This window comes from Rhagoletis zephyria, unplaced genomic scaffold (genome assembly GCF_001687245.7).
Source record: "Rhagoletis zephyria isolate East Lansing unplaced genomic scaffold, Rhagoletis_zephyria_1.1 Rzeph_scaffold_03918, whole genome shotgun sequence".
In the NCBI taxonomy this organism is placed as follows: Eukaryota; Metazoa; Arthropoda; class Insecta; order Diptera; family Tephritidae; genus Rhagoletis; species Rhagoletis zephyria.
In genome coordinates this window covers 34223-44681 of record NW_016161001.1, presented here as the reverse complement: position 1 = coordinate 44681, position 10459 = coordinate 34223, and the positions used below count along the sequence as shown (strand labels likewise).

The following is a 10459-nucleotide window of genomic DNA, read 5'->3' as shown; positions in this document are numbered from 1 at the left end:
TTGTTGGCCTTGGTACAGCATACTAAATGGCCGAAAATTTAAAAAGCGGACAATAACCATGCCCACATCCCATAAAACGGTTATTTAGAGAAATACAAAATCTTCGATAAATCAGTAAATATTAAAGCTAATTTATTCAAAATTGATGGTTGCAACAATTCTTTACCAAGAAATACGTTTATGATAAAATTTTGGAAAATGGGCGTGCACGCCCACTTATGATCACATATATGTATATCGGTAACCGTTCTACCAATTTGTACCAAACTCGGAGGTTATTGTGCTTGCCACATAAAAGCAAAACGTTGAAAATTATTGAAATCGGACTAAAATTACTAAATAATTTATTAAAATTTATAAAACTCGGTACGGGAATTGTTTGTGGTTTGGAAAATTTTTGAAATCAGATAATAACCATGTCACTCGCTTAAAGATAAGACAAATATTTTATGTAGTACAATTGCATTGCACATCTCACTTGTGTGAAAATGTGTATAGTTAGTTGCGTAATTGATTTATATATCTGACAGAAAATTGTTTCAAAATATGTACATATGTACATACATACACCTCATTCTAACACTCTAGGAAGTATCAACTGCAAAAACAAATTTTTCAAAAGGTCAAAAAATTCAGTCGGCTACCCTGATGGGTATGCAAATTTCTAAATCAGCCGAGTGGCTAAAATTGTGTTTGAATATGTACATGGCACATGCATACACATGTATGTATATACTATTTAATTGATAATATCTATGTATGTATGCCAAATAAATAGTTTTACGCCTTCTCAAACGATCGTTGGTTTTCCCAACCAAGCACCGTTTTTATACCCGAGCGCACTTGTGCACAAGGGTATATTAATTTTGTTCNTAATTTACTCAAAATTGATACACCTCGGCTTACCATCAAGCGGAAGGTTTCGGAAGGGTGAAAAAACATATATTTAATACTTGCGCCGGGTATTTAATGTTCGGCTCCGCCCGAACTTAGACTTTCTTACTTGTTTAAAATAACCTTCATTATAAAAATCAGTCATGTTAAAAATTTTGTTAAAACAACACAAAAACTGAGTTATTTACAAACAAGTTAAACTTGAAGCAAATGTTCAAGTGTCGTTATCTCGAACACTGGAGCAAATCTGACAAAACGGGGGGAGCCATTGAACTTAGAATGCCCCAATTAAGTGAGATCAACTATCAAAACCTTTGCCTAAGTTTTCAACTTGCACAGTGTAATAAATAAAAAGAATAATAATAATAAGCACATCTATATGTGATAAATGTTTATTTATTAGCTATTTTTTATTATAATAGTTTGCTTACCGATGACTTTCGCCTAATTTTTCTCAATAAAAACTTAAACCAATTTTATCGTTAGGCTTTTCAACGACAAAATATTCGTAGCTAGGCTATCTTCAAATTTCGATAGACAACTGTCAAAGCCACCGACAATATTCGCTAAAAGTGTTCTTGAGAATTGCAGTTAACGAAACTTGTCGGAATCGTTAGCTAACGATGCGAATATTGTCGTTAAGAAAAATGGGGATCGCACTACAGATCCCCACTTGTTTTTTTATGAATTGTGCTGATTATCTCTATGAGCCGTTAACAGCCTTATTTGTTTCTTAAAGAACGCATATTTCCATTTTTATGGAAGGAATCAATAATAGCCCCGCTACTTAAAAGCGGTAGCAGGTCTTCGGTGGAGAACTATCGGGCATAGCTAAGCTCTCTGCAATTCCTAAATAATTTGAATAAATTATTTCAAATCAGTTGACGCATTATATCCCCTCTAGCATTTCATACTGTCAACATGGGTTTTGCAAAGGCAAATCAACTTCAACAAATTTACTTGAGTTCACAACCTATATATCAAAAGCGTTTAGTGAAAACAAAAATGTGGATGTTATATATACCGACTTCAATAAAGCATTTGACTCGTTGTTCACTCGTTGCTCATATATAAACTGGATCTTCTTGGTATTCAACCTAATTTTCTACGTTGGATCTCTTCATACCTCTATGATAGATCACAAAGGGTTATGTTTAAAAGTACTATTTCTGATGTCATTGATGTTACTTCAGGAGTCCCGCAAGGTAGCCACTTAGGCCCGATTCTGTTATTGCTTTTATAAACCATATTTCTACACATATAACATTTTTTTAAAATTTTAAGGTACGCAGATGATGTGAAACTTAATAAAGCGTACGTATCAATCAAAGAAAAGCATTTGCTACAAGTAGACTTAAGCAGCATGGCTAACTGGTGCTATGTAAATCGTATGCCTCCAAATCTGGAAAATTGTAAAGTAATGTATTTCTCGCGAAGAGCTGTTCAGCCACTTTCTTATACAATAGATAACCATAATTTGGAACAGGTATACAATTTTGTGAAACTTGGTATCACAATGGATCCGAAACTTGATTTTAATCTTCACATTAATGTAACAATCAACAAGGCTAAAGGCGTACTTGCATTTGTGAAACTATGATCAAACGAATTTAGTGACCCTCATATCACTAAACCCCTGGAATCAAGGTATCAAAATTTCTCCGACAAGATAGCATCAACTCAAAAACAGTTCCTACTTTTCGCTTTAAGAAATTTCCGTTGGAATTCTCAATATACCCTTCCGCCTTATACGAGCCGATTAAATCTTACTAATCTTCCTACACTTGTCATTCGCAGTTAAATGTTTGGTACAATTTTTTTGGTTAAATCACTGACAGGCTCAATTTCAAGTCCGCTTCTTCTGGGTAAAGTTAGCCTTAATGTTTCCTCCCGTGTATCAAGACACTTTTATCCCCTATTTTTGAAAACTTGTAAAATTAATTTTGAATTACACGAACCACTGCCTTGCTTATGGCAGGATTTTAACTCTCATTCCAACACATTATATATATCTGATTCGCTTTTAAGCATTAAGAAAGCGATACTATCCTCTATCAATAAATCAATTATTAACATAAAGACATCCAATCAGCTGATGAATTTGGTTCTGTAGCTGAACAGTTTTGGATCTCGACACTTAACAAACTCCTGCCTTTCGTGACTCGGCGCAAAAAATTTAAAATAATGGTTCCGTACGTCATGCGGACTGCGCCCCTCGTGCGGATGGGCGGCAATGGAGGGTAAAACCCGTTGGGATTATAATTATTATTAAAAGCAATCTCCCCTCGGCAAGCAATCGCAATCTTTCGAGTGTATTTCTGCCATGAAAAACAGCTTCTCATAAAAATACAATCGCAAATGTGTAAGCGCAAATCTATTATTATTATTTACGCTGGTTCGTCTTGTCCTCGTTTACCATCAGCCCCATTCGTTTTGCTTTCATATCCAACTTGAAGAAGGCAGTAAAAGAATATGATAATTGAATAGCCCAGCTGGCAAGTGGTCAGCTTCAGCAGCTTTTTTGATTTTCAGTCGCGAAAGTGCTATCCGTACCTCGTCATAGTCGGGTAATTAAACATCGACTCCTCCCTCTTCGACTGGCAGTGCATTGGGGTTGCTTGCAGTGAGTAGAATATAAATTCGGCCGAGGTTCTGGTTTTATGATGGGACCACGGAAATTAATTTTTCAAAAAACCAATTTCCCTGTGACACCCTAATTTATATACAAACATATGTACAATGTATATACAAGCTTACATATGTACGTTCTTATTCTAGAACACTATTTAATTAACATACAGTTTAGCGATCGCTGACTTTGTTCATTAAATGATCTAACAAGCTTCTTTACACATAAATTTGTTAACTAACAACAAAAGTAAAAAACCACCAGGCATACTACCCAAAGAGTCAACTCGCTAAAAAGTGCTCGTAATATGTAAACGAGGTGAACAATTAACAAATTTTGTATTCAACCTAATACGTATTTTTCGACGTATGCAAACAAAATTATTGGCAAGTAATTGCTAACAAATTGTTACAATATTTATACAAACAAGCATGCACCAACAACTATGCAAACATACATATATGTACATACATATGTATGTACGTCAACATGTACATACATGAATGAATTTTCTTTGAGAAGCTTAGGTTTTTGGCTGGTCGGTCTATTTGGCTTGCGGCTCGTTATGTGGAAAAATAGTGAAAAAATTAACAACGAATATGTAACATGACAACAGACAACTCTTATATGTAAACTAGTTGGCGTAAAGGTATGTAGCTACGGAGAACTGCCACAAATGGTTGCAAGAATGTGGCAAAAGTCGCTCGCTAACTACTTAAGGCCAGTTTCTCAATGTCTGGTTAACACTAACACAGGATAAACATCGTTATCGACATTATCGACTCCCTGTTATATGTTATGGAGTCGTTGTGCGCCATGAGTGCCTACGGGTTCAAACTTAAACTTCATTCATGACACTTTCACAGGAAAGGTAATTTGAAACTAAATAATACATGTATCCAGTCAAGGAAATTTAATGAGCAAGCACAATTGGAAAACTTTTAGGGCCGGTTGCTCAAAGCATGGTTGACACTAATCCGCGATCAAACATCGTTAGCTACGTTACTGACACCGTGTTATATGCATATAAGCTTCAAATGGTGAGTGTGAGTTATAGAAAGCATAGACTCATCCTTGCCCTCCTCTTGCCTTCCCAGTTTTTTGCTGTGTAGCTCTTGGCCCATCTTCCAGAAGACAAGAGAAAACGATTCAGAGACACTACGAGTAGGTATTTCTTGGGGCTGGCGAAAAAATTGTTCCTCCACGGAACCCTCCCCGAGGGTGCCGGCTGGAAATGGATACTCCAGTATGTTCTATGCGTTGTCAGAACGGTATCCAGCTAAGATCAGGGGGAATCGCGGGAAGGCTCGCTGCTCTTCAATAGCATATAGCACAGCCCATCGCAATGCCCTTTGATCATGGTACGGGGATTTCCCTCAATCCAAGGTGTTAAGCGGACCGTGCCTATTGGACGACGTTTGCAGTCGGGGGAAACGGACTGTACTTCTACGTTGCCTCACTGACACCGGGTCGCCTCAGTGAGTAACGGTGGCCTTACCATGGCATGGGGCGCTACCCCCTCTTCACTCGCTACGTCGCTATACCAGGCCACCTCGGCTTCGGTACATCCCGGCGCTGTTTCTCTTTGGTTCCTCTTGGGTTTCCTTTTTGGACAGTGACTGGGCGGGCGACCGTTAGAACTAGAAAACATGCAAAACCTAAAAACAGCCTCGAACAATAAGAAATTTGACAAACACCCACAACTAAGGGACACGACTAACAAGAACTCCACGGAAAGTACCTCGGACAACAAAATACAGGACTCACTTACCCTAGACACGACCAACAAGGACTGTACGGACAGACCTCGCCTGGGTAGTCCGAGCCTCTCCACGGAGGAGGAGCTCCTCCTATCCAGTCAGGAGACTTTGACGCCAGGTGGTGGAGAAAGTACTGTGGGCCACAGTACTCCGTCATCTAGTCAACAGCTTTCTGCGGCTGCCAAGGGGCAGCCAAATATCAAACCCTCGACGTCGAGGGCAATTCGTGAAAAGCGATACCGGTGGGCTCTATCTATCCTCGGTAGGATAGAGCGGAATGAGACCAAAGGGATCGTGCACACGAAGGACGCCGAAGACAAAATCCGTTTTCAGGCGGTGGTGGATGAGTACCGGCTGTACCAGGCCACCGAACACAAGGATGCGGAAAGCGGAATAGGTCCCAAGATGAAGTCGAAATAGCCTCAAAAAAGAGGAGGTTTTCTGCTGACCAGGCAAATGCGGCTGCTGCAACAGGGCCACGGCGTGGCTTCAGCGAGGTGGTAAGAGATAGCCTGCAGGTGGCACTTGTGGATGCGATTTCAAACAAGGCGAAGCCGGTGCTTGATAAGTGGGGGAGATTGAGGCGCGGCTGTCTCAAATGATCATTGACCAAGTCATGGCACAGCCGGATGGCCATCTCCCCAGTTTCGACTCTGCGAAGGTAGTGCGCGGTTGCAGGGTGGACCAACTCTCAAAGGTTTGCTGGAGAAGAGCTTGGCGAGCATCAGTGATGCTTGGGAGGGTTTGAGGCTCAAGCTCATCCCTGCTAGTGACATCCCCAGGAGGCCGAGAGCTCGCATTTGGCTCCCACGTGTAGAGATGGATAGCGCGGCGCCGCTAAAATATCTGCGTACACACAACCGTGAAATCCCGATGGACGACTGGGAGATCCTTAAGGCTGAGGATTCACAAACAATCAGCATGTCCTTCTGACTCCTCATTGGTGAGGAAAGTATCGAGCCTTTGGAAAAGGCCGACTGTCTCCTTCGCTTTGGTATCCGGCGAGCCAAAGTCAAAATTTTCCGGGCGAACAATGCTGAAGAAGAAGAGCCTGACGTGGTCAACGACGCAAATAAGTTGCTGGAAGGCATGCTGCTCGCTGCNAAGCTGCTGGAAGGCATGCTGCTCGCTGACCCAACTGCTGACCCAAATTGATAATGGGTCTAAAGGTTGTCCAGATTAACCTCCAGCACTCGAGGCTGGCCACGGACAACCTTTCCGTCTTCCTGGTGGAGGAAGATGTCGACATCGCGCTCATTCAGGAGCCCTGGGTATGGAACACCTGAATGGATACGAGGTATTCTACAAGAAATGGGACGGTTAGCCTAGATCTTGTGTTGTGGTTATATCTCAACACCATACTTTTCTCATCCCTTCCCACAGCTCATCGGATCTAACAGCAACGAANCACAGCTCATCGGATCTAACAGCCACGAAGTTCGAAGCGGCTGGTGGTACCAGCATGGTCATCGCCTCGTGCTACATGCCACACAACGAGGACGCACCACCGGATGTGGTTCGTAGACTAGTGGAGAACTTTCAGTCGGAAAATCTACTTATCGGATGCGATTGCAACTCCAGGCATTCGATCTGGGGCAGCTCGGAAATAAATACTCGCGGTGAGTTTCTTTTCGATTACATTCTTAGTACTAACCTAATAATTTGTAATCGAGGTACCACTCCTACGTTCACGTTTCCTAGCACTGATACTTTTAGGGGATGGGAAGAAGTGCTTGATATAACACTAACTAACGATTGTAGTAGTAGAGGTAGCATTAAAGTAGACAACTGTAGGGTATCTGATCGGAAATCTTTTTTTGATCATAGGTACATACTGTTCAACTTATCGGTTAGCCAGAAAGTTTCCCTTCCTTTTCGTAACCCAAAGAGAACAAACTGGCGGCGGTTCGCTAGTGTGGTCAGTAACAAACTTGGCAAACATTACAATAACAATTTAACGACCGTGGAAGATATAGAAACCAAGGGCAACAAATTCGTAAAGGCTATGGGATCGGCCTTTAAAGTCTCCTGTCCTGTAAGCTTCGGGCGGAACAAATATCCTCCATGGTGGGGAGAGGAGATCTCGGAACTTGGGTAAGAGTCTCGCAAAGCTTTCAACTTAAGCTATTCCTCGGGCAACTGGCAGACCTATAGAGATAGCTTGAGAATTTACGCAAAGGCAATTCGCAAAGCAAAACAGGAATCCTGGAGGGATTTCTGCTCTTCTATCTACTGAACGAAAGAATCCGCCAGAATGGGGAGGATCCTATCCAAGGAACACAGCAATCCTTCCTTCCTAAAAAAGGAAGATGGAAGATGGACCAATAGTTCTAAGGCGACATTATAACTCCTTCTTCGTACCCATTTTCCAGGCTGTGATCTAAATCAGGTCTCAGATGTAGATAGCAACGTAGCGGCACCATCCATTAATGTCGTTAACGAAATAATCACGCGGGAGGAGATTGCATGGGCAATTAACAGCTTCTCTCCGTACAAATCTCCGGGTCCGGACGGGATCTTTCCAGCAATGCTACAGGAGGCCCAGTCGTGGGCTATTTCATGGCTGGAGAGCATTTTCAAAGCATGCATAATGCTCAACCATGTTCCGTCTACTTGGCAAAGTGTTAAAGTAGTTTTCATTACCAAGGTAGGCAAGAGAGGACACATGGTGCCTAAGGACTTCAGACCCATCAGTCTCTCGTCACATTCACATTCGTTCGAAACTAGGCAATGGAGAATTGTCTACTGCACAGCATGCTTACCTAAAAGGGCGCTCCACAGAATCTACGCTCCATGAGGTCATACACAAGGTAGAGTCATCGCGGGAAAATAAGCAAGATACGTTGGCGGCCTTCCTGGACATAGAAGGGCGTTCAACGACGTTAGTCTGGAGGCGATAGAGCAATCACTGAGAAACCTGGGGATTGAGAACTTCCTGGTAAACTGGATATCGACCATGCTTCGTACAAGGATTGTAAACGCTAAGCTAGGCACCAGCATAGTCATCAGTCATCCAAAGCGGGGGACTCCGCAAGGCGGGGTACTGTCGCCGCTGCTGTGGCTTTGCGTACTAAACAACATTCTTCTAAGACTCAACAGGGAAGGGGTCAAAGTTGTTGCGTATGCAGACGATGTAGTGATTATGGTATCCGGATTGTGCTTAAATGTGATAAGCGAAATGCTTCAAAGAGCACTGGGAGAATTGGGTTCTTGGGCAAATGGCTGCGGGCTCAACGTTAATCCCTCGAAGACCAAATTACTATTATTCGCTACAAGAAAAAATATTCCTAATTTTAACCTGCCTTCCTTGAACGGGCTTACTCTCTCTATTTCCCCCTACGCTAAGTATTTGGGAGTCATTCTCACACCGAAATTAAACTGGAAAATGAATACAGAGCACCGAGTAAAAAAGGCCTATGGTGCTCTGTATCCCTGCAAGAAAATGTTGGGTAAGAGGCCTATGACCTAATCCTATGCTATGGATGTACAAGGCGGTGATTCGCCCAATTATTGCATACGGTTCGCTGGTTTGGTGGAAAGCCGTAGAGATGAACTACATACGCACAATGTTAGGCAGGGTACAAAGGTCAGCCTGCATTGCAATTACTGGGGCGATCAGATCTTGTCCAACGGAAGCATTGAATGTCATCTGTCATTTGCACCGATTGATCTCTTTATCAAGGAAAGTGCTTCACAGAGTGCGCTCAGGTTGAGGGAACTTGGATTGTGGAAAGAACGTACGTACGGGCTTGGACGTATCCTGTATTCTTTCAACGACCCAAGCATTCGCGAAAAAACTGACTACATTTGTCCTTCGCTTCTCTTCAAGAAAAACTTCGGCACGATTTTTCCATCAAGAAAGGAGTGGAGGGATCCTATTTTTACTGAACGCTTCGAAGTATCCATTTTTATGGACGGTTCAAAAATGGATGGGCAGGGGCGGGAATTTTTTCAACCGACCTCCAAATCGAAAAGTCTATTCGATTACCTAATTCGGCCAGTGTTTTTCAGGCAGAGGTCTTTGCCATAAATGAGGCGTGCAAAATAATTTTAGCCTCGAAACTAGCGAGAACCAGCATTGCTATTTTCTCAGATAGTCAGGCAGCGATTAAGGCACTTGGCTCTGTAAGCATCACCTCCAACATAATAAAACAGTGCAGGGAGAACGTTATGGTTTTAGCTGACAGGCACGTCGTTGCACTGATCTGGGTACCGGGGTACAGCAGAATTCATGGCAACGAGATGGCTGACGAGCTGGCCATAAATGGGTCGGCTCTGGATATCTCAGAGCCAAAGGAGGTTATTGTGCCTCTGAGCTATATCAAGAGCCGCGTCTCTCAGCACTGGTAAAATGTGGCTAACATAGGGATACAAATTTTGAGCAGTAACATCGATACGTCGATGTTTCGATGCATCCGAGAAAAGAACATCGAGGCTAAAATACATCACCAGAGAAACATCGATAAATCGATGGTTTCCGATGTTTTGCAATTTGTTAATTTCTAGTTAAATTTAAAGCAATGCTGTGTACTTCAATAATTATGAATGTATTTTCCTGTATTTTATTATTCTTTTTATACCCTTTCTATTATTAGAATCAAACTGCATACCATCGTAATTTCGTTCGGGCCTAAAGATCCTAGGTCTGATCTTGTTCAAATTCTAAGGGGTGTCTGGTTCTGTTTTAACGGCTAGGTTATTAGCATTCAGAATGAATCCAACAATTTTATTGAGCCTGGGCCGGTTTTTTATGAAAACTTTTGTGGAAATGCAACAATAATTTACAAAGGTAAGAAGTTATAGCTGCTATTTGGGAGATCACCACATCTACTAATCAGACTTCTTCAATCGCGGTCACTGAGGAGATGTGGTGATCTCCAAATAGCAACTATAACTTCTACCTTTTGTAAATTATTGTTAATTTTCCATAACATTTTTCATAAGAAACGGCCTCAAGCTCAATAAAATTGTTGAATATAATTGTTATAAGGCCATAAAAAAATTCTGAATGAATAGTAAATTTAATGACAGTCAAATATACCGAAAGAAAGTCTCCTTAAAGTCGATGTTTAAAATATCGATGAAACTTCAATCGATGTATCGCCAATTTCGCGATGTTAGTAAATTGTAAACATCGATGGCAAACATCGAAAATTTTACCGATATTATCGATGTT

At 41.6% G+C, this 10459-nt stretch overlaps 1 long non-coding RNA gene across 1 annotated transcript in view; it reads left to right on the top strand.

The window, feature by feature from the left end:
• Positions 1–9740, top strand: part of LOC108369928 (uncharacterized) — an 11696-nt gene extending 1956 nt beyond the window's left edge. Inside the window, exons 2-4 of the long non-coding RNA XR_001848582.1 lie at positions 1605–1606; positions 5673–5680; positions 9650–9740. This is a non-coding gene — a long non-coding RNA (uncharacterized LOC108369928). The remainder of the gene's footprint in view (positions 1–1604; positions 1607–5672; positions 5681–9649) is intronic.
• The last annotated feature ends 719 nt before the right edge of the window (positions 9741–10459 follow it).